Here is a 23,787-nt window from a genome sequence, read left to right as displayed (position 1 = left end):
GTGCTGAGCCTGGACCCCACGGGGTAGCGCTCTGCCACTACCCAGGCTACATTTTAATTTTTGTTTTAATTTCGTTTGCTTTGTCCTCCTCGGTTTCTTCTCGAGACAGGCTCTCATTGTGCAGCCCAGACTGACTCTGAACTCATGATCCCTGATGTCTGCGGCTGGGTCACACACAGGCCTGTACCACACCGGGCTCCACCGTCTCTCTACCCTCACGGAGGGGTCTCCGCCAGGGTCTCTTTGATGGTTATCCACGAGTGCTACCAAGTCTCCCTGCTGTGATGTTCGGGACGTAGGCATCCAGTTGAGCTCAAGCCAGAGATGGCAGCATGCCCTGCCCTCTCTCTACCTTCCCTGGGCATCAACCTCTGCCAGGCAGAACTTCACTGTGCCCCCCCGCCCCCACCCCCGGCGCTGAAGCTCTGCCAGAGCCTTCCGGTCCTTAATTCATCTAATTAGACTGGAGCAGCGGTTCTGGCCACACCAAGCCCTGGGAGATCTCGGGGGAGTTAATTTCCTCCCGAGTCTGATAAATTCCAATCCAGCTGACAGCCTGCTTGTGGCAGCTCCAATCGGGGATATTCTCTTGTATTCTATACCTGCCCTGGGTGGGTGAGAGTAAGTGGGGAAAGGCCCCTGTCCACAGGACACTTCTATCCTAGGGAATGTCACAGAATGTAATGAAGAGAGGAGGAGCAGGGACTCTAGGAACCAGGGAGATGGCTCACTCAGCCAGTGTCACTATGCAAGCACGAGGACCTGAGTTCAATAGCCAGCGTCCCTGTAACAGTCCGGTGTGCATCTGTAACCTCGATGCTGGGAGTAGCAGACTCAAGTGAATCCCTGGAACTGGCTGGCGAGCAGGGCTGGCAGGGCTGGCTGATTCCGTGAGCTGCAGCTTCAATGAGAGACTGTGTCTCAGAACATAAGGTAAGCAACAAAGTAACACAGCAGGCAGCGTCCACCTGTGGCCTCCGCACCTCTGCAGGCATGCCCACGTGTGCGCACACCCACATGAACACACACACACACACACACACACACACACACACACACACACAGAGAGAGAGAGAGAGAGAGAGAGAGAGAGAGAGAGAGAGAGAGACCAACCTGTCTCAAAGTCTCAAAGAAGGAGGGAGAGGAGGGGGAGGAGAAGGAGGAGGAGGAGGACCTTTGAGTTTGATCACAAAATACATTTTAAAAAACATCAGTGGGTAAATGCACTCATTGCTCTTGCAGAGGACCTGGGTTCTGTTCCCTGAACCCACACAGTGGCTCACACTGATCGCTAAGTGCAGTTTCAGAGGACCCGACGCCCTCTTCTGACCTCCGAGGGTACCAGGCGTAAGCATGATGCACAGGTAAAACGAACACACAAAATCAAACAAGTGTTAAAAAGGAATACTCCACTAGAGTTCTCCTTTACATTCGACCCAGGACCAAGGCCAGGGAATAATGCAGCTCTCCCCTAGGGCAGTCTCCCCACTTCAGTTAACCTAAGCATAGCAATCCCTCACAGGCATCCCAGAGTCATGTAAGGACCGTCAGGTGTGCCTAGTGAGCGGCCTCTTAGAATGCTACATTCTGCTGTTAGTAATCAATACCGACCCCACAGGATGTATTAATAATGCTGGGGTTGTTTCAGTTGTTATTCTGAGCACATTATAGCCCTGTTTGAGAACTCACAGAGGTCTTAGGGAGGTGGCACCATTACTCCAATATTAGCCCTCCATCACTGCAGGGCACACCTCGGAGGCATTTGTGAATGTGCTCCTGGCATCAGGAACTGCCCTGGGAAGGGTTAGAAATCGGATTTCTCAGGCTGCCCCATCAATGGATCTGGATGCTCCATGGGAGGGTAACATGTCTCTGTCTGTCTCTGTCTGTCTCTGTCTCTCTGCTTCTGTCTCTGTCTGTCCTCCCCCCCCCTTTTTTTTTGAAAGAATTATTTATTTAATGTATATGGGTACACTGTCATTGTCTTCAGGCACTCCAGAAGAGGGCATCAGGTCCCATTACAGATGGCTGTGATCCACCATGTGGTTGCTGGGAATTGAACTCAGGAAGAGCAGTCAGTGCTCTTAACCACTGAGCCTTCTCTCCAGCCCCCCTTCCTTTTTCTTTCTCTGTGTGTACGCATGCAAGTTTGTGCAGGTGTGTGTAGGTGTGTGTGTGTGTGTGTGTGTGTGTGTGTGTGCGCGCGTGCGCGCGCATGTGTCCACACCTGTGTGTGATGTGACGTTGGTTGGATCACCACTGTAGGTGACCACCATTAGATGCTGCCCACCTTTCATAGGTCAGGCTCATCAGATTGCAGAGATCTGCTCCTCTCCACCACGGCTGGGGTCAGAGGTGTGGACGACCTCCCCACACCACCACACTTGCTTTTTTTTTTTTTTTAGGCGAATTCCTGGGATCAGAAGTCAGGTCCTTGTGCCTACAAGGGAAGGGCTTTACTGAACCATCATCTAAGTTCTTTCCTTTCTCAGTCTCTCTCTGTCTCCCTCCCTGTTTTTTATTTTGTGACTGGGTCTCACTTTGTCCTTCTGTCTTGCCTGAAACTCACCATATAGACCAGACGGGTCTCGAACTCACAGAGATCTGCCTGCTCTGCCCCTACTCTGAGTGTCGGGATTAAACATGTGTACACCACACCTGGCTTTCTCTTCTTTTAACGCTCTTTATTGTTAGGGTGTAGGTGTGGGTGGAAGGTACCAGTCCCACTCATGCAGAGGTCAAACGGTCAGGCGACAACTTGTGGAAGTCGGTTCTCTATGTTCCCCATGTGGGCCCTAGGGAACTCAGGTTGCCATCATGGTGACAGGAACCTTTCCCTGTGGAGCGACTTCTCTTCGCCCTCCCTCCTTCCCTTACTTCCTCTCTTTGTTTTCAAACAATCCCTTCTGTAGCTCAGGTTAGTCTAGAATTCTCTATGTAGCCTAGGTTAGCCGTGAACTTTCTCTTTCTCCCTTGGCCCCTAGAGTGCCCCAAACACAGGCTTGCGCACTCCCCACCCTCCAGCTCCTCCGTCTGTTTCTGGCTCCATTTTGGGGACTCCAGACCTAGATCTGTGATGTCAGCAGAACCTCCCTCCTCCTGGCCTTCTGGGGTACAGACCAGAGCGGGGGGGGGGGCGCTTTGCTTACCGCAGCCCCCTTTGGAATGGCTCTGAAAGGCGTATAAAGAGATGAGCAAACATTTATTCAAGAAAACTACTGACACGTGGGAAGCACAGTGAGAGCCTGTGGTTTTTGAGCTACGATCCATTCCCTACTCCCTATGCAGGACAAGATGGAAATTCCACTCCAGGCCGCACAGCCAAGAACACTGCGGCCCCTCTCCCTGGCGAGCATGGACTCCCACGTGGAAACCTTTTCCTCAGGAGGGAAGCTGGGGATACTGGGTTCCTGCCTCTTCCTCTGGCTGGACAAAGAGTCCACTGTTTTGGCATTCTTGAAAAAGGGTCTCATGTAGACCAGGCTGGCCTTAAACTGTCTTTGTTTCAGAGCATGATGAGAGTTTGGGAATTACAGGCGTGTGTCTCTAAGCGCAGCTTCTCTCTGTAAGCCCAGTGATGGGGGGTGTCGAGGAGTGAATGGCTGGAAGTCACCGGCCGCTGGCTTAGCTAGGAAAGCTAGTCTCATAGGAAGGCAGAGGGCCTGGCAAGATGGCTTAGTGGGTAAAGGTATCTGCTGCTGAGTGATAACAGTGCGGGGGGTGGGGGTGGGTGGGCTGGGGAATCGACTCTGTGGTAAGTTCCTGTAATCCGGGCACTCAGAGGAGGGGGCAGAAGGATCAGAGGTTTAATGCTAGCCTGGGCTACCTGAGACCTTGTTTTAAAAAAAGAAAATTAAAAAGGCTGGGAATGTAGCTCAGCTGACAGGAAGCCCTGAGTTCTGATCCCAGCACAATATAAAGCTGGCCTCGGGTTATGTGCCTCTAAGATCTCAGCACTCAGGAAGTAGAGCCCGGAGGGTCGTGGTCCAGGGCTATCAGAGGTCAGTATCAGGTGTCTTCCTCCGTGGTTCTCTGCCTTAGGTATTTTTAAATTACATTCATTTGTATGTGAATGGGGGGGTGGGTTCGGAGGTCAGAGATCAGCTTGTACTTTGCTCCGTCACAATTGGCAGCAGCCGCCTTTACCCACAGAGCCATCTTGGCAGTCCCCTTCGGTGTGCAGCTTTCTCACTGAATCTGCAATTCACTAGACGACAAGGCTGGCTGGTCAGTGAGTTCCAGGGATCAGCCTCTCTCCATCCTTATCATGCGTGGCAGGGCCCTCTGGCCACACTGGCCACAGTACTGCCCACTTCATCCATCTAGGTTGCGGAAGAGCCCATCTTTCCTGGGAAATGGCAGTAGGGTGATGGAAGATCTCCCGACGTCCCCCAGAGGCACTCTGTCCAGGAAGAAAAGCTTTTGCCTCCTCCACTCTGCCCTGGGGTTCACATTTCCCGTGCTTAGGCCAGGACTTAACCTTCCCTGTGAGTGTTTTTTTTTTCCCCCAAACACACACTCCACGCACGCACGTGTATTTTAGGAAAGAGGAGGTAAGCTTCCAAGCTCTGTTAAGAGTAAAGGGGAGGGGAGAGGGCATGGCGAGCGCAGACAGAGGCCCCTTTCATCGCTCAGGCCGCGCGCCCCGGGCCGCTGCCAACACAAATGCAGGCAGATCCGAACCCGCGCAGCTCCGGCCACGCTCCAGCCTGCGGTCCCGCCGCCCCGCGCTGGCGCCACGCTGCTTTCTGCTGACGGCGCTGGAATCACAGGCAGCGCGGGAACCCTCCCTGCCGGGGGTGAGGTGGGGTGGAAGTGGGGGTGGGGAGGGTGAGCACCTAGTTCAGTGTCACCACCGCGATGCACCATCCTCCGCAGAGCCCTGAGGCTGTCCAATAGGTCTGCAGCCATCTCGTCCATGAAGCCCATTTGGCTCCCAGCGGCCAGAACTGGGCCCCCAACCGTGTCCCTCTGCTGCACTCCCTTCACCGTCTGCAACCTTGGAGGGGACAAGACAGGGCTCTTGCGGCTGACAAGATGGCTCGGTGGGTTAAGCACTTGCTGAAGACCTGCGTTTGTTTGATTCACCCTGGCACCCATTTGAAAGCTGATGTCTGTTTGTTGGGGAGGCAGAGACAGAAGGATTAAAGGGTGAGCTCCAAGTTCATTAGGAGACTCAGCCTGAAAAGTGGAGAGGGCCTGGGACCCACACAGAGAAAGGAAAACACAAATAAACAACCAAACCCAAATAAAACAACTCCTTCAAGTTGCCCTTTGACCGCTGCTCATGTTCGTTCTCTCTCTCTCTCTCTCTCTCTCTCTCTCTCTCTCTCTCTCTCTCTCTCTCTCACACACACACACACACACACACACACACACACACACACACACACACCACACAAATACAATGGAATTAAAAGTAAAAGACAAGGGGTTGGGGATTTAGCTCAGTGGTAGAGCGCTTGCCTAGCAAGCACAAGGCCCTGGGTTCGGTCCCCAGCTCCGAAAAAAAGAAAAAAGAAAAAAAAAAGTAAAAGGCAGAGTGACTGAGGAGATAGACAGCCCTGGGACCTCTGATCTCCAGGCATGCACACCATGTGCACCTTGTAATAACAAATGTGTATACACATGTACACCATACAGAATGAAAGGAAAAGAAAGGACTTGAGCCAGTGAGATGGCTTTGTAGGTCACCAAGCCAGAGGACCAGAGTTCCATTCCTGGAGCCCACAGGGTGGGAGGGGAGGACTGACTCCTGTCCTCTGGCTGTGCAAGAGCTGTGGGAAGCTTCCTCACAGACAAACACACGCATAAATGAAAGCGACAAAGAACCTTAAATAGAGGAAGGCTCTTAGTGACTCACTTGCCCTGCAGGCTTGGGGGCTGGGTCTGAAATTTCTTTCCTACATCTTGGTCTGATGGTTCACTAGGTGGGGCCAGGAATCTGTTTAATCCCCTGCATACTGTGTGACGTTTTTAGTTTTGACATTTTGTTCCTTTGTTAAGACAGGGTCTCTCTACATAGCCCTGGCTTTCCAGGAACTCACTATGTAGACCAGGCTGACCTCAGACTTACAGAGATCCCCCTGTCTCTGCTTCCCGAGTTCTGGCATTAAAGGTATGATCCATCATGCTCAGGCTTTTGTTTGGGCTTTTCTTTTCTTTTTTTTTTTCGGAGCTGGGGACCGAACCCAGGGCCTTGCGGTTGCTAGGCAAGCGCTCTACCACTGAGCTAAATCCCCAACCTTATTTTCTTTTAAAAAATATTTTATTCTATGTGTATGGGCGTGTGAGCTGCGTGCGTGCGCATGTGTGTGTACCTACCACATGTGTATGCCTGGTGCCCACATGGATGCTGGGAATCGAACCCAGGTCCTTTGGAAGAACAGCCAATGCTCTTAGCCCCACCCCACACCCTACCCCGCCCCCACACCAGCACCATCTCTTCAGACCTGGTTTCTTTTCTTCTTCCGAGGAGGGGTAGCTACAGGGGTAGTCCAGGCTAATCACAAATTCACTCTGTAGCCCAGGCTGGCCTCAGACTCATGAGGCTACTGCCTCATCTTCCTGGTGCTAGGGTTAGAAGTCTGCAGTACTGTGTCCTGTGCAGAGAAAGCTACTGGATCTCAGGGCACCATGACGACAGTCAAGTCACCTCCTCTGCTGTCAGAACTCTGGTGCTGACGGGGAGTGTATCGGTTCTTTTTCTGTTGCTGTAACAGACATAACTGAAACTGGGTCCTCAGAGTTAGCTGGGACTTAAACCAGGGCCTTGTGCTTCCTACACAAGCCCCAAAGTCATAAACCCTGATCACAAATTTATTTTATTTATTCAGGTGGGGGCATGTGTGGAGGTCAAAGGACAACTTGTAGAAGATGACTCCCGGGGTTGGGGATTTAGCTCAGTGGTAGAGCGCTTGCCTAGGAAGCACAAGGCCCTGGGTTCGGTCCCCAGCTCCGGGGGGGGGGGGGGGGGGGGGAAGATGACTCCCTCCTCCTCCATATGGCCTGGGATTGAACTCGGGTCACCAGACCTGACATCAAGTGCCTTTCCCCACTGCGTCATCTTGGTGGTTTTTATTTATTATGGGTCTAGCACCCAACTTCAGAGGAGTGCGGACCTAGAACAGGCAGTATTGTCTGTTCAGTCTTCACTTTGGGAGGAGTTTTGGTGAGACAAAATATGATGGCTGTGGAAAGTCTCTTGCATTTATAAGGAAGCTCGAGACCAGTGAAAGGGCAGTATCGTCCCATCTGTCCATCCATCCACCCATCTTTGGGATAAGGGCTCGTGTACCCATTAGCTTCCAACTGGATATGTACCCGAAGATGACTGTGACCTCTGACCCCCCTGCCTCCACTTCCCAGGTGCCGGGATTACAGGCGCGGGCCGTCTTTCCAGCCTCCGAGTCTTCAGCAACTCCTCCAGCAACTCTGGCTGGCCTGGAACTTGCTGTATGGACCAGGTTGGAACTTGCTATATGGACCAGGTTGCCCTGGAATTCATAGCTAGCGATCTACCTGCCTCTGCTCCCTAACCTTTAGTGCTGGCACTAAAAGCCATCCATTCTAGATGGACGTGGTGGTGCACACCTTTAATCTCAGCACTTGAGAGGCGGAGGCAGGCAGATCTCTGTGAGTTCAAAGCCGGTCTGGTTTACATAGCAAGACTTGGTCTCAAATTAAAAAAAAAAAGCAGCAGGTAGAAGAACGAACCAAGATGCCATGAGGACTACACCAACCTCTTCCCAAGACTGAACCTCCTCCCATGCCTCATCTTTAAAGGTCAAAGGTCAAAGGTTCCACTTCCTTGATCTTCCTCCCACTGGAGATCAAGCTTGGATGAATTCACTGGGTATGAAACCACTACAAACCATAGCATGAGGACAGCTCGGAACCACAGGGTGGATGATTCTTTTTCGATAAGGTATTTATACCAGTTAGGAATCCTCTCTGGGATTCACATCCTCCTCCTCATCCCTCGCCAAGGTCACCCCACACCCTCATAAAGGAACCCCCCAAAGTCCCCCAACGGAAGAGGTTTGGTCACTTGGCAGCTTTCTGGCTCTCTGGTTTCAGACCCTCATGACTGAACTCTCGTCCCCAAATCATGAGGGCACAAAACTTCCCAACTTCCTGTTTCGTTCCGGGGGGGGGGGGGGGGGGGAGCAAGGGCGCCAAGCGGAGCCAATCAAAGCCATACTTGAGCTGTTCCGGAAACAGTCCCAGGAATCCATCTTTTTTTAGACAGGGTCTCACTACAGAGGTCTGGCTGGCATGGAACTCACAGATCCGGCTGCCTCTGGCTTCCAAGCGCTGGGCTTGAAGGTGTGCCACCACACCAGGCTTCCAGTTCCCAGTCCCACCTCCGGCCCATGGGGTGGAATAAACAGCAGTGACCCTGTTGGAAATACTTCAGCTTCCAGCAGTGTTCAAGGACACAATGTTTCTAACACCCTTAGCTCCAGGCTGTTTTCTCTCTCCCTGTTAGAGGACTGACTGGTCTGCCATAGGACAGAATGTTTTGAATGAGGGAGGGAGAGAGGGAGGGAGGGAGGGAGAGAGGGAGAGAGGGAGGGAGGGAGAGAGGGAGGGAGGGAGGGAAGGAAGGAAGGAGGGAGGGAGCATCCTCATTCCCAGAGTTCCCTTCAACAAACTTGAAAAGCACGTGACTGCTTAGCAACTCAGTTTACAAGCCATTCAGGGGCAGGGCTGAGGGAGAGGTTAGGGAAGACTGTGGATAAAATGGAGGTCCTGGGAGCTGCGGGTTTTGCTTAGGTCAGCGGTTCTCAACCTGTGCTTTGAGACCCCTTGGGGGGAGGGGTCTAATGACCATTTCACAGGGGTTGCCTAAAACCACGGGAAAAACACAGATATTTACATTATAATTCGTAACAGCAGCAAAATTACAGTTATGAAGTTAGTAATGACAATAATTTTATGGTTGGGGCAACCATAACATGAGGGACTGTGTTAAAGGGTCGCAGCACTGGGAAGGCTGAGAAACGCTGTTTTAGATGAACCCCTGGGAGAGGGAGGGCAGGCAATCCTGGGTGGAGTCCACACGTTGGAGGTACATGAAGAAGAAAGGTACAAGAGGAAAAAGGGAGTGTGGCAGGGAGGATTCCGGGGACAGAGTGGAGCCAGGGGAAAGGTTTGTGAAAGTCACAAGAGAAGGAAGTTTAGTTTGAGGCAGAGTCTCTTTCTAACCCAGTCTATCCTGGAGCTAACTCTTTAGCCAAGGCTGGCCATTCAGTTGAGGCAATCCTTCTACCTCAGCTGCCCAGTTGTGGTAATACAGGAGTGTCTCACCTCACCAGATTTTTTTGATTCATGGTGTTATTGGAGCTGGTCTCAAACCCCCAGTCTTCCTGCCTCGGCGTCCAGTGTGCACCTCTAAACCCAACAGGAATTTTGTTACTTTGTTTTTGTGCCGGGGATTGAACCTGTGCTTTGCTGCCCCTCACTGTGAGGATCCAAGCAAACAACCACTGAGCCACACTCCCTGCCCCTGCCCCTGCCCCTTCCATACCATCTCATTATATAGCCCAGGTTAGCCTTAGCTTCATGCCTTTCCTGCTTCACCTTCATGGGTGCTTCAGGGACAAGTGTGCACCATCTTGCCATGCCCAGAGGGGTGTCACCATTTGAAGTGTTAATACCTCTAATCCCTTATTGTGACTGTCTCTCAGTCAGCATTTTACCATAGCTCCTTTTCAACTGTTTTCCTGTAGTACTGGGTGTGGGACTCAGGGCCTTGGGCCCATCGGACAGACAAGCACTGTGTCCCAGAACTATGCCCTCTTTACTTTTCAAGTGAGCCCGTACTTGCTGATCAGTTGGCTGAGTTAGCTCAGCTCCTGCTCCATCAGACACAGATGTTAGATGTCAGCAAAAACTTCCATGCACACTCTTGGGACTGCAGTCTCCAGGGGCAGCTTGGCTGACCTGACCATCCAGTGGGGACCTTCTGAGTCCACCTCCCCCACATCTGAATAATCTCCCTTCTTAGACGTCCCTCTTTGGGGCTGTGGCTCAGTTAGGACAGGCACTTCCTGTGCAAGCCTGGTGACCTGACTTTGGGCCTTGGAAAGCATATAAAGGTGCAGAGAGAACTGACTCTTCAAAGTTGTCTTCTGATATTCATACGTATGCCACAGCACTCCCCACCCCACATATTAATAGTAAGTTTTAATTAATACATTTTAATTTTAATTTTTAAACTTTAATTTTAATTCAAGTTTTCTTAATCAATAAATATTTTAAAAATTCTTTCTCTGGATGGGGGCGTGGCTCAGTGGCAGAGCCCCTGCCTAGAGTCCCCCAGTGAGGGGCTGGGGGCGTGGCTCAGTGGTAGAGCCCCTGCCTAGAATCCTCCAGTGAGGGGCTGGGGGCGTGGCTCACTGGTAGAGCACCTGACTAGAATCCCCCAGTGAGGGGCTGGGGGCGTGGCTCAGTGGTAGAGTTCCTGCCTAGAATCCCCCAGTGAGGGGCTGGGGGCGTGGCTCAGTGGTAGAGCCCCTGCCTAGAATCCCCCAGTGAGGGGCTGGGGGCGTGGCTCAGTGGTAGAGCCCCTGCCTAGAATCCCCCAGTGAGGGGCTGGGGGCGTGGCTCAGTGGTAGAGCACCTGCCTAGAATCCCCCAGTGAGGGGCTGGGGGCGTGGCTCAGTGGTAGAGCCCCTGCCTAGAATCCCCCAGTGAGGGGCTGGGGGCGTGGCTCAGTGGTAGAGCACCTGCCTAGAATCCCCCCAGTGAGGGGCTGGGGGCGTGGCTTAGTGGTAGAGCCCCTGCCTAGAATCCCCCAGTGAGGGGCTGGGGGCGTGGCTCAGTGGTAGAGCTCCTGCCTAGAATCCCCCAGTGAGGGGCTGGGGGCGTGGCTCAGTGGTAGAGGCTTTCCCAGCATGTCTAAGGCCCGGGATTCCTTCCACAGCAAAAAGATGTGGAAGAAGCAAAAAGTGAGAGAAGAGGGCTTCTGGCAGGGGTTAGTCCTGCTTCCTTCATGACAGACAGCCTTGTTATTTATTTATTGTGGAGGAGGAGGAACAGCCCCTGGGCCTGGAGAGAGGAATGGAAAGGTATACCTGGAAGGGGAAAGAGACCTGAGAATCAAAGGCACAGTGAGGAAGGGCTTTCTCATGAAATCAAAAGGGAGCCAGTGACGCATTAAAGGGCGGCTGAGGAATCCTGAGGTTGGAAACGTACCTCAGTGATTTTTTACATCTATTCCATGGGGCTTGAGGGAGGCTCTTTGTATGCTGTGAAACACTGTGGCATTGATTTTCTGTGCCCGGATAGGGCCAGGCCCCTCCGGGTGCCAGCCTTTCTTTCTAAATGGTTAGCTAGACTGGAGTAGACCCCACTGAGCAGCAGGCTCTGTGGGGCATGCATGTATGTGCCATGACGTTGGTAGCACAGCCAAGGAGACAGGCAGCCAGCGGGGCCAGGGCCCTTCTTTAAGCCAGGCTATGGGAGTCTTGCCATCCAAGAGTGAGAACTTGAGGGGTTGGGGTTGTAGAAGAGGTCCAAACTCTCCCTCTATTTCCAGCCAACTCTGTGCTTACTGTGCCTCCCCCAAACCCTTCCCTGGCAGTGTCTGGCAAGGTGCAGCTAGACCTGAGAATGTCATCATCAGGTCTGATGTTCACGGCCAGTGGGGAGGGAGGTCCCCATGTGTCACAGCTGAGAGTTATTGAACTGGGTCTCTTGCTCAGCCCTCTGAACACATCCTGGATGGGGGCTGCACTCAGAATTGCAGCTTGCAGACCTGCCTGGGCTTCTGTTCTTGTTTCCTTCCTGTTACTGAGATTAAACACTCTGGCCAAAAGCAATTGAGGGAGGAAAGGACTTATTTGGCTTACCCTTGCATGTCACAATCCATCACCTAGGGAGGCCTGGGCAGGAACATAAAGCAGGGACCTGAAGACTGGCTTGCTATTCTAAGCAGCGACATTAACTCTGACCAGGGAACTCACTCACAGCCAGCAGGAATGGTGGATGAATACTGTTATCTGGCTCACTTGTGCAAGCTCAGTCAGCTTTCTCATACAGCTCAGACCTATTTGACTAGGGAATGGTGCCACCCAAAGTGGGCTGAGCCCTCCCACATCAATTAATGATCATAACCCCTCCCTTATAGATATGTCCAAAGCTAATCAGATCTGGGTGATTCCTCAACAGATTCTTCCTTCTCAGGTGACTCTAGCTGGCAGTAACAGCTAACCAGAAGAAGTTCATAGGAGGGAAGAGACCTGGCAAAAATCTCCAACTCGGGCTGGAGAGATAGCTCAATGGTAAAAGCACTGACTGCTCTTCCAGAGGTCCTGAGTTCAAATCCCAGCAACCACATGGTGGCTCACAACCATCTGTAATGAGATCTGATGCCCTCTTCTGGTGTGTCTGAAGACAGCTACAGTGTACTCATATATAATAAATAAATCTTTAAAAAAAAAAACAACCCAACTCCCATGGCCCAGGTTGGATTCTGTCCCTGGGTCTGGATTAGTCTTTTTTTCTTATCAAGGGTTTGTCACTTAGGTTTCCTCTACAGGGCACTGGGGTCAGTGCAGACTCCGCCCAGACTACTTGCTATGTATCACCCCTCACCCTGTCCTGGGGCCGGGCTTCCTTTACTGATTATCACTGAAGGGGTTGGAGAGGGGCTTAGCAGTTAGCAGCGATGCTTTCCAAAGGACCTGGGCTCTGTCCCTAGGCCCCACATGACAGCTTCTGGCATCTGTAATTCCAGTTCCTGTGGATTCAACACTCTTGGCCAAGCCACTGTGGGCACCAGACACACACACTGGTGCTCTCAAACATGGGGCAGCTCACAATCATGGGGCAAACACATACATGTAGGTAAAACACTCACACACATTAAGAAAACATTTTGAAAAGTATTACCACAGTCTGGTGTGGTAGCCTTTAATACCAGCGTTGGGAGGCAGAGAGGCAGGCAGATCTCTGTAGGCAATTTGGTCTACATAGGAAGTCCCAAGCCAGCCAAGGCTACAAGGCTACGTGTCTCTGTCTCACACAAAATTATCGTTGCTATTACTACTTTGGTGGTATTGAGGATTTAACGTGGGGCCTCCTACATGCTAGGCAGTAACTACCACTGCACCATGCCCTACCACCCCAGCTCCTCACTGGGGATCACTGGACCCTGAGGTACCACCGAGCTGCACACATCCACTGTCTCTTCTCTTTCTTATTGAAACAGGGTATTTATTCATTTTTGTTAGTTTTTTGAGACAGGATTTCTCTATGTAGCCCTGGCTATCTTAGAACTCACTCTGTAGACCAGGCTGGTCTCAAACTCACAGAGATCTGCCTACCTCTGCCTCTCTGAATGTTGGGATTGAAAGTGTGCACTACCACCCTCCTGACAGGGTCTTGATAAGTTACTTGGGCTAGCCTTGAACTTGTTCTCCTGCCAAGGTAGGCCTTGAACCTGAGTCCCTCCCATTTTAGCCTCTTTAATAGCGGTGACTCCAGGCCTGTATCACCAGGCCCATCCCATAAGGGTCCACAGTAGACAAAGCCTCGCTGAGACCTAGGCTGAGGGAGGAGGTATGGAACATCTTACTGTAGGCGTCTTAGATGCCCCATTCTGGACCCTCCAAGAGATCTGAGGCTCTCCCTCACGGACCCAAGTCTGCAGTTGGACTCCAGGGATAGCAGAACTACAAAGGCAGACCCTATGATGAGATCAGCTTCCAAGCAGAAGCAGTCACCTGAACCACCGTGTCCCCTCAAACAATGACTTCTAAGGATCACCTCATAGAGCTGAGACGATGATCAACCAGGTCTGCTTAACTATGCATGCCTGTTACCTACTTCGATTCTTCCTCAGATTAAACCTGAAGTTCATGTCAGCACCCCCAAAACAGTCTTGGGGTCACTAGACCCCCTTTACTGTCTCTCAGATACAAGACTTGCTTGAAGCGCTCTTTCTCCCAACATTCTCTTCATTTGTACTGGGAAGGTGGCCAGGGCTGGTTTGTTGGGGCTTTTCAGCCAGGGTTAACCACAGGGTCACATTCACAAGAGCAGCTTTTCCTAGAAAGAGGCTCAGATTGCAAAGTGCTCGCCGCCCAATCATGAGGACCTAAGTTTGATTCCCAGGACGGATGTTATAAAGTTGAGCATGGTGGCTTGTGCCTGTAACCCCAGCATGGGGCAGGTAGAGAGGCAAATCTCAGGAATTTGCTGGCCAGCAAGCCATGAACTTTAGTTTCAGTAAGAAGCCCTGTCTCAAGAAATAAGACGGAGCTGTGACTGGGGGCATAGGCCTTTAAAATCAGCGCTGTGGAGGGAGGGTCTACAGGAGTCGGGACGCACATTGTGTCTTTGTGTGCTGCCTGCCTCAATTGCTACCTAGGTCCCCTCCCTGACCCTGAACTGTGTGCTAAGGACCGGTTCCACTCCAGGAGTGTGGCTATTACATCCCTGACCACGCCCCATCCCCCCACACTGTTAACAATCTACACCGCCTGCCTGTGGTACCAGAGTGTCTCAGGGGCCATTGCTGGGACTGATGGCATGATGTGGGCTATGTCGCCCCCTATCGCCCAACGTTCAGCGCATGAGTCAGTTTGATCCTTGTGGACTGGGTTCAAAGAGCTCAAAATCCTTATTTCTTGTGTGTGTGTGTGTGTGTGTGTGTGTGTGTGTGTGCGCGCGTGCATGTGTGTGTGTCTGTGCCATGTTGCAGGGCCAGAGGACAACTTACAGGAGTTGTTTCTACCATGCTGGCTGGCCCTGTGGCTTGAACTCCGATGACCAGGCTTGACCACACGTGCTGATACCCTGTGTGCTAGCTCAGAGTCCCTCAAACTCTGGATTTGAAAGAGATAAGACAGACTGAGGTAGGAGAGGACAAAGCTTGAGGCTACCCTGGGCAAGTGAGACTCTCTCAATATAAAAATGCAAAGAAGGGCCGGATGTGTGGCTTAGCTGTAGTATTTCCTGACAGGTACAAGATCCTGTGTTTCAGTGCCCAGCACGGGACAAAAAACAACATCAAACCAAACCAAACCAAACCAAACCAAACCAGCAACTGGTGGAGTGATGGATCTGAGGGCTGGGGTGTGGCTCAATGTAGAACATGGGTGAGCATGAGTGGGTGCTAAACACTAAGCACTGTACTTACTTCACGTGTGTCACCTGATACAAGACTTTCCTTCCCTGGGACTCAAAGGCTAATTCTGAAGTAACCCTGGGGATTCATTCCACTGTGGCCAGAGCAGATTCTGGGAGGGTAGCATCCTACCGTGTCTGACTAGGAAGATGGTTCTGGAAGCTTCCTGTCCTTTCTAAGCTACCCTTTTCCATCCTTGGTGTGGATCACCCTGCTGGTGGACACACAATGGTGGCAGGTTGAGCTGAGGGAGGAGCACAGCAGAGCCCAGGCCTCTGGCTGCCCAGAGTGGGCAAGAGCCATTCCTTACCTGTTCCCACATTATGCAACAGGGAGTCTGGCTCTGTAGCATGCACATGGGCACACTTCACAAGAACACACATACAAAGACCATGTGAAGCATGGGGACACAGTCTGCTCCCAGGTAGGGACAGGTGAATGGAGACAACATCGTGAAATAGGGTGTAAGTAATTTGATCATCTGTGCTGGGAGTTAAAAAGGGGAGATCAAAGCCCTAGAACTTGCCTTATCTGAGAAGGGAGCTGGAAATGATGGGGCACGCCTGTCATCCCTGCTACTAGGAAGGCTGAGGCAGGAAGACTTCAAGTTCAAGGCCTATCTTGGCTACAAAATGAGTTCCAGGCCAGCCTAGGCAAACTTAGGAGACCCTGCCCAGGAACACAGAGGGAGGGAGAGGGAGGGAGGGGGGACAGACTTGAGATATAACTTAGTAGCAGAAAAGTTATCTAGAGTGAGGGGCTGGGGTGTGGCTCAGTGGTAGAGCCTCTGCCTAGAATCCAGGAATTCAAGGCCATTCTGGACTACTGTACAGCAAGATCCTGTCTAAAACAGCAAACAATTAAAATGGGAAACTACAAGAGAATTCAGCGTTGGTTCATGAATTGTGGGAAAATCACCTTGATTTTGCTAGAGAACCTTGCATGCTCTCCTGTTCAGATATCAGAGTAGCTGATGTCAGGGCAGGGAGACGTGACACCTCCCAGTGCTTACTAAAGTGTCTGTGTGAGGGCAACTGCTCGTGGGCCATCCTGCTGCATTCAGCATGAAGAAAATCACAAGGGCACCACTAGCTGTATGTGACCTCACTGAGACCTTTCCTTTATTCTTTATCAGATTGAAGCACTCCCTGGGGTAGCCATGCTATGATTTCGTTTCTCAGTTCCTCGGAAGAATTTGAAGTGTTCGGCTTTGTTTTTTCCCCAGCCATGGTTGAGTTAGCGACTGTGAGAAGGCACCTGACATAAACAAAAATGGCTTACCCTTGTTCATGTTCCAGAGGTGTTAGTACATGGGCATGGGTAAGCCGGTGGCTCCTTATTCTTACCCTTAGGGTGCCTTCAACACGAGGAATGCCTGAGAGAATTTTTCAGTGGTAGGAGACTGAGAGAGGGCTAAGGGAGGCTCTTCCTGAGACCAAGGAAAGCCAGCGGGGTGGCAGGTCACAGAAACATGGCTGGGTGGAGGCATGGACATTCACTTTAAAAGCTGCAAAGTGGAGGCCAGTCAGCACTAGAAATGGCTGCTGGCTTGCTCTGTTTGAGCTTAGTGGAAAGGTGGGACAGCAGAGTGGAGGATAACTGGCTGTGGTGGGGGAGAAAGGCAGGATAGCAGAGGGCACTCCTGGAGGATGGGGACCAGGGTCAGCGACAGCAATATGAAGAGATATTCAGGTTGGCAGGGAGGCCTGGGGGCAGCGTGTGAAAGACCCTGCCCTGTGTATTCTGCTGGGAACCGAGCAGCTGGCAGGCATCTGAGAGGGAGGAGGGGCACTTCTGCTTCAGTCCCAAGAGGAAGCACAGGACAGGGGGGAGACTCTGGGGCGCCAGCAGGAAGACTAATTGGCTTTCAGTTTCCAATGAACTTGCCTGGCCAGAGCTCCCCACAGAGAGGTGTCAAGTGCACTCCCTGTCCAGGTGCTCAGAGAATGTGTGCTCTTGTAAACAGACCCAATTCCCACTCTTGCTGCTCTCTGCAAATGGTTCCCTCTGCCAGGCCATAGACTTCAGGAGTTGAGCACAATTCACACAATGAATTGTACTGCATACTGCTAGGACAAGAATGTGTTTTATTTACAACAAAAACAATTGTAACATAATTCTCTTCAAAAAACCCAACAGAATATACAAAGGCATTTCTATCTGTACTGGCCCACTGACATCAGCATTTGGAAAGGAGGTGGGGGTGAGGCTGGGAGGTAAGCGGAGAACTGACACACATACAAAACCTACTTGTCTGAGCGGTTTCTGCTGTCAGGGACTACCCTTTGCTACTGTGTATGAACCTGGAGAAACAGTCTGGCAGGGCGTCGCTGTCTTCCAGGGGTGGCTGGAGCAGTCTGCACTAGGAGCTCCATCCATCCCCAGCCACAGTTCGAAGGAGGAGTCCAGTTGTGTTTGCAGTAGCTGAAACCCTAGGAACGGAACAGAGAGTGAGGCAATGCCAGGACCTGCAGTCTCAGAAGAAAGCAGCTCCCAGGAAGGCCAGAGTGTGTCACACACAAGTAGAGAGGAAGCCCAGCCCCAGGTGGGTCTTGATCCAGGGAACAGGCATAGTTCCCAGGTGGGTGACACAGGAAGCCATATGCTGTTAAGTATGGCCTCCTTGATGATCTCAGGAAACCAGAACCATGAACATAGAAACAGCAACAAAATATATAGGCCCCGACCTCAGAATGTCAGGTCAAAAATTTTTCCAGATGAGATTCTAAGTGGTTGGGTTTTTTCTTTCTTTATGAAAATGCATTTTTATCTTATGTGAACATGTGTTTTGCCTGTGTGTGTGTCTGTGCATTACGTGCATGCAGTACCTGCAAAGTCCAGATCTCTTTGAACAGGAGTTAGAGGCAGTTGTGAACTGTCATGTGGGTGCCGGGAACTGAACCAGGATCCTCTGGAAGAGCAACCAGTGCTCTTAAGCATGGAGCCATCTCTAGCCCTCAATTTCTTTTCTTGGTATGTGGAGCCTGAGGCCAACCTTAAGGGTTATTCCTAAGGGGCTATCCAACTTGGGCTGTGTTTTCTTTTTTTAAATGTAGACCAGGCTGGCCTTCAATGTACACAGGTTCACCTGCCTCTGCCTCCCAAGTGCTGGGAATAAAGAACTGCTCCACTATGCCTAGTCCTGCCCTTGGCTTTTGACCCATGTTGTCTTGTTAGCTGCCCTGGTGTTCACTGATGACCTGGCTTTTTTGCATGGCTTCTTGGGCTGTTTGCTAAGGGTGAGTATCTAAACTAATAATTTCTCAACTAATGATCAAGCGGGCAGGGCCCTTTGTTGGTAGTGCCATCCCTGGGCTGGTAGTCCTGGGTTCTATAAGCAAGCTGAGCAAGCAAGGGGAAGCAAGCCAGTAAGCAGCATTCCTCCATGGCCTCTGCATCAGCTCCTGCCTCCAAGTTCCTGCCCTGTGTGAGTTCCTGTCCTGACTTCCTCTGGTGATGAACAGCAGTGTGGAAGTGTAAACTGACATTTTCTCCCCAACTTGCTTCTTGGTCATGATGTTTGTGCAGGAATAGAAACCCTGACTAAGGGTTGGAGAGATGGCTCAGCAGATAAGAGCACTGACTATTCTTCCAGAGGTCTCGAGTTCAATTCCCAGCTACCACATGGTGGCTCACAACCATCTGTAATGGGATCTGATACCCTCTTCTAGTGTGTCTGCAGACAGTGACAGTGTACTCATGTATATAAAATAAATAAATATTAAAAAAATAAGAAAAAAGAAACCCTAACTAAGACAAATTGGTACCAGGAGTAGGGTATTCCTGTGACAACCTGACCATATTTTGGGGAGGACTGTGGAAGAACTCTGAAACTTTGAGCTAGAAGAGCCATTGGGATATTAAGAACTCTGTGGGATGTTCTGTAGGAGCTTGGAAGATAATGCTGAGAACAGTGCAGAAAGGCTGACTTGTGAAATTTCAAAGGGAAGATTAAATTCTCTTATCGGGGTTGGGGATTTAGCTCGGTGGTAGAGCGCTTGTCTAACAAGCGCAAGGCCCTGGGTTCGGTCCTCAGCTTCGAAAAAAAGAAAAAATAATAAATTCTTTTATCAGGGCTGTTGCTATTTTGATTGTGAAGATTCTGTGGTTTGGGTTAGCTGGGGCTGAAGAATCAGCTGTGATTAAGAAGATACCAGAATTCCTTTTTTTTTTTTTCTTTTTTTTTCAGAGATGGGGACCGAACCCAGGGCCTTGCGCTTGCTAGGCAAGTGCTCTACCACTGAGCTAAATCCCCAACCTCGATACCAGAACTCCTAAAGCAAACCTTTGCATTACTGGGACTATTGATGCTGGTCTGCTAGAGCTAAGAAATTGGTGGTGATTAAGAGGAGACCTGCCTGCATCACTGAGGTGAAATCTGGGAAGTGTTTTCTGAGAGCACATAGAGGCTGTGTTCCAGAGACAGCCAAGGATGGTACTTGTGTTGTGGCTGACTTGGTAGTGTGTAAGAGTCACCAAAGTGGTACTGGTTTTGAAGGCATGAAGAGCAGCTGAGGCTCGGCACTGTGAGAGGCCATGAAAAAACCATTGGTGAAGCAGCCTTAGCTGCAATTGATGGCCCAGGACTGAAAGCACTATAAGGACAATCTATGAGAGGCTACTGGTGAAGCCTAGTTGCAGCGGAAGACAGCAGTGTTTTGGAGATGCCAGTACCACGAGATGATCACCAAAAGCAGTAGCAGCAGTGGAGAAAAGGCAGGTAGAGCTTAGAAGACAAAATGTGTGCTACAAGGGGCAGAGCTGGAGAAGTGACCCAAACCCTTGGAAGAGCCCAGAAGATCATGTTTGGATCACAGACATTGGATGGTTAGAGTTTGATTTTGATTTTGACTATGCCCTGATATTTTTCCCTCTTGAAGGAAGAAAGTATTTTAGTGGAGCCCACAGTTAAGAGACTTTGAATTTAAAAAAGACTTTGACTTTTAAAAGAGATTGGCTATTTTAAAGGGATTGAACTTTTAATATGTAAAGACTGTGGGACTTTTAAAGAGAGAGTTATTTAGATCTTGGGGATAAAGAAGAAAGTAAGGGTTGAGGCTTAATAGTGATATGTTTGTGTATCAAATTGACAAGGGGTCAATTGTGCTGGCTGGTTTTGTGTGTCAACTTGACACAAGCTGGAATTATTACAGAGAAAGGAGCCTCCGTTGAGGAAATGCCTCCATGAGACCCAGCTGTAAGGCATTTTCTCAACTAGTGATCAAGGGGGGAGGGCCCAGTCCATTGTGGGTGGTGCCATCCCTGGGCTGGTGGTCTTGGGTTCTTTCTAGAAGAGAGCAAGCTGAGCAAGCCAGGGGAAGCAAGCCAGTAAGTAACATCCCTTATGGCCTCTGTATCAGCTCCTGCCTCCTGACCTGCCTGAGTTCCAGTCCTGACTTCCTTTTGTGATGAACAACAATGTGGAAATGTAAGCTGAGTAAACCCTTTCCTCTCAACTTGCTTCTTGGTCCTGATGTTTGTGCAGGAATAGAAACCCTGACTAAGACAGTGCTAATGCAGTAGCTCTTCAAGGCATTTGTTATTTCCAACTGTTTTTCAAGAAGCATGTCTTTTTTTTTTTTTTAAGGTTTTATATGAGTGCACTGTTGCTGTCTTCAGACACACACCAAAACAAAGCATCAGATCCCATTACAGATGGTTGTGAGCCACCATGTGGTTTCTGGGAATTGAACTCGGGACCTCTGGAAGAGCAGTCAGTGCTCTTAACTGCTGAGCCATCTCTCCAGTCCCCATATAGGTCTTTAAACCATCTCTAGATGGAATGGTGCCCCAAGGTCACCCATGGGAGCTGCTTTTCAGCGGATACTGTGACTCCCTCACATGCCAACATTCACACTGGAGGCACAGGTCACTAATCTTCCTATGCACAGTGGTGGGAGGCAGACGCACATCTGTACGGAGGGAACTGAGCGGGCAGACAGACACAGTTGTCTGAAGCACTGCAATGGAGAGCTGCTGCAGGCTGCCTGTCTCGCTGAGTCTGCAAGCCTTTCATTAGCAAGTATCTCGCCAAGCAGTTGTTTAGGGAAGGCAAACCTGTGCTCAGGGGAGCTGCTGCCTGTACAGAGGCCCAGCACATTTATTCCTGCCACACCAGAGCAGCTGCAGAACATAATGAATCAAACAGGGAGGAGGGGATAAACGGGTCTTTGTGCTAGAAGGCACTTGGTAATACTTTTGATAAAAGCCTTAGTGAAATAATTCCTTTAAATTGATGTTGAAAAAAAAAAAGTCTGAACTCAAAGCCAACACCATGGTCAATGTCAGAAGGGCAATGGCTCCACCATAGGACAAGAAGAAATGGCCTGTAGTTTCATCCATCACCACTGATCATGGAGAACAAGTGTGGAAAACCCTATTAATTAAGGCCAGGCCCACCATTCACCATTAACTGAATGGCCTTCTGGAGCTCAGCATGGAATGGACGACTCCCTTCACTGTCAGGCTTTCTCCTCCTCTGACCTTGTCTGGGGAATTCCAAGTCCACACTTGCCTCTACCTGAGGAGTGTCATGTAGCCTCACTGCATGACACAGTAGATCACAGGATCAACTTTGTTTCTACTCATAAGAACCTGTTGAGATTGCTGAAATGCTTCCCCATGCTAAGGAGACATTTTGGTACCCTAGGCCTTCATTGAATGACCTTTTTGCCCATCCTGGATGTCTCTACTCAACCCCCAAATTATATAAAAGCCTTAAATAACCCCAAGAAAAGTTGATCTGATTCCCCATACCTGGTCTTGGTGTGGTCACTCACCACACAAACTCACAGGGCTTCCGAACCCTTGGTCATCTCTACTTTCACTGCCCTCTGAACAAGATCGGCCTATGATCCCCAAGGGCAGAGTCAAAGACAAGTTCTGAATAAAACAAGGATGTTAACTTGGAGGAGGAGAGAGCAATCCCAGTCAGAATGCAGATGTCCAGTGCATTCTGCTAAGCTGCTGACATAATACAGCTGAGAGAGGGATCAGTGCATAAGGACCTGTTTGATCCTTAGCACGACATAGAACACCCCCACCACTGCCCACAAAAACTAAACAACAAAACAACCGTCACAGTGCAGGTCAGTGGTACACATACACTTGTAACCCCAGAGCTGGGGAGGTGCAGACAGATGGGTGGATTGCCTGAGACTGGCTGAGCAGTCAGCCTCGCCAAATTGATAACTCCAGGTTCAGTGACATAGTTTGTCTCAAAACAATAAGGCAGATGTGGGGTACAGTGGCACAACCCTTTAATCCTAGTACTTGGGAGAGAGAGACAGGTAGATTTCAGAGTTGTAGGCTAGTCTGGGTTACATAGTGAGACTGCATTTCACAGACAAAACTGAGGTTTGTTTAAATGAGAACATCCCTACCCAGCCTCAGAGGTTTGAGTACTTGGTCCCTAGTGGGGAGCAGTATTTAGGAGGTTGAGGAGCTGTGGCCTTGCAAGAGAAGGTATGTTAGTGGGGATGAGATTTGAGGTTTCAAAGCCATGTGCCATTTCCAATACATTCTGTCTACTCCCTGTTTGCAGTCTGAGAGCTGTGTTCTCTCTCAGCTGTTGTAGTCGCTGTGCCTGCTGGCTACTGCACTGGAAATGGTGTGGACTCTTACCCCTCACAATTGGAAACCCAAATAAACCTTTCCTTCTTGGTCATGATTTTTATCACAGCAACAGAATCCAAACTAATAAAAAACAAAGGAAGTGGCAAAGGTTGCAGAGGGAGCACTGCAGAAGACAGGTACAGAACAGAATGTGACAGTGACGAAGGGGTGAGAGGCCAATGGGAGGGCAGGAGAGAGGCTCAGGGACTCAGATCACTTGCTGAGCCTCCATGAGAGCAAGAGTACGGGTTCCAGTGCAACTCTCAGAAAACAAAAGACTTATACTGTTTCATTTCAAAGACAAACCTTTTCATTTTCTTTATATAAAAGTTCTATAAAGAATTCCATTACTTCCTACACAGGCCTTTTCTCCCCAGGACACACACTTTAAGGTACTTGTAGCTGGAGTTTTCTACTCTGTGGGTTCTTTTTCCATGACTTTCCAACCCTTTTCTTCCATCCCTTCAACTCCCTCACAGTAGATAAGAGACAAAGGGATGGAGGGGAAAGTTAAGGGATCCCTGATTAAAGTCAGGGGTCAGAAAGGGGGAGACGCTATCACTAGACGCCATCACTGCTGATTCGGGGCATTGAGTTCCTTGGGGCAAGTTTGATCTTCGCTGTTAGGATATCTAATTATTTCCTCATCCTCTTCCTCCTTCTCCTTTTTCTTTGCATGACCACTTAAAAAAAAAAACCAAAAAACCACAACCAACAACAATCAACAACAACCAGCCCACTAACGACCCTGTTCTAAGGGCCCTAGCATTTATAAACCCTCTCAAAAGTCATCAGAATTCCAAACATCACACAACTGCACGAACTGTCTGCAGCTGGCAAAATCAGGCCCCTGCTAGGGCACGAGGTAACCATAGTCAGGTGCTGTGGACAATCTGAAGCAGCCCTATCTAGGATTAAAACAAAAACATATTCCTATAATATTTCTGTATTTTTAAAGAAGTCAAAATTCTCACTACAAGGAGTAGCCATTTTTGCGCTGTGGAGCAAACACACCACATCGGGTGAGGCCTGTC

General features: G+C 50.1%; 1 protein-coding gene and 2 long non-coding RNA genes across 7 annotated transcripts in view; 2 read left to right on the top strand and 1 right to left on the bottom strand.

Moving 5' to 3' along the window:
• The first annotated feature begins 425 nt into the window (after window positions 1-425).
• Window positions 426-3,696, top strand: LOC134481280 (uncharacterized). Of its 2 annotated transcripts, XR_010056749.1 has the most exons (4): window positions 426-933; window positions 1,243-1,364; window positions 1,745-1,861; window positions 2,406-3,696. It is a non-coding gene; the product is annotated as an uncharacterized LOC134481280 (long non-coding RNA). The 2 variants fall into 2 exon arrangements; XR_010056748.1 differs by having other exon boundaries at window positions 1,745-3,696.
• A 3,270-nt stretch (window positions 3,697-6,966) lies between these two features.
• On the top strand, window positions 6,967-12,459 carry LOC120095916 (uncharacterized). Its single transcript, XR_005491891.2, has 2 exons — window positions 6,967-7,927; window positions 12,193-12,459. It is a non-coding gene; the product is annotated as an uncharacterized LOC120095916 (long non-coding RNA).
• Window positions 12,460-17,206: 4,747 nt separating this feature from the next.
• The window catches only part of Fkbp6 (FKBP prolyl isomerase family member 6), a 79,471-nt gene continuing 72,890 nt past the window's right edge, over window positions 17,207-23,787 (bottom strand). For all 4 annotated transcript variants that reach the window (XM_063271155.1, XM_017598299.3, NM_001105922.1 and 1 more), the window contains one exon: window positions 17,207-17,571. The gene's annotated coding sequence lies outside the window, so the exon portion shown is untranslated. The remainder of the gene's footprint in view (window positions 17,572-23,787) is intronic.

This window comes from Rattus norvegicus, chromosome 12 (assembly GCF_036323735.1).
Source record: "Rattus norvegicus strain BN/NHsdMcwi chromosome 12, GRCr8, whole genome shotgun sequence".
NCBI lineage: Eukaryota > Metazoa > Chordata > Mammalia > Rodentia > Muridae > Rattus > Rattus norvegicus.
This window is presented reverse-complemented; position numbering and strand designations above follow the sequence as displayed.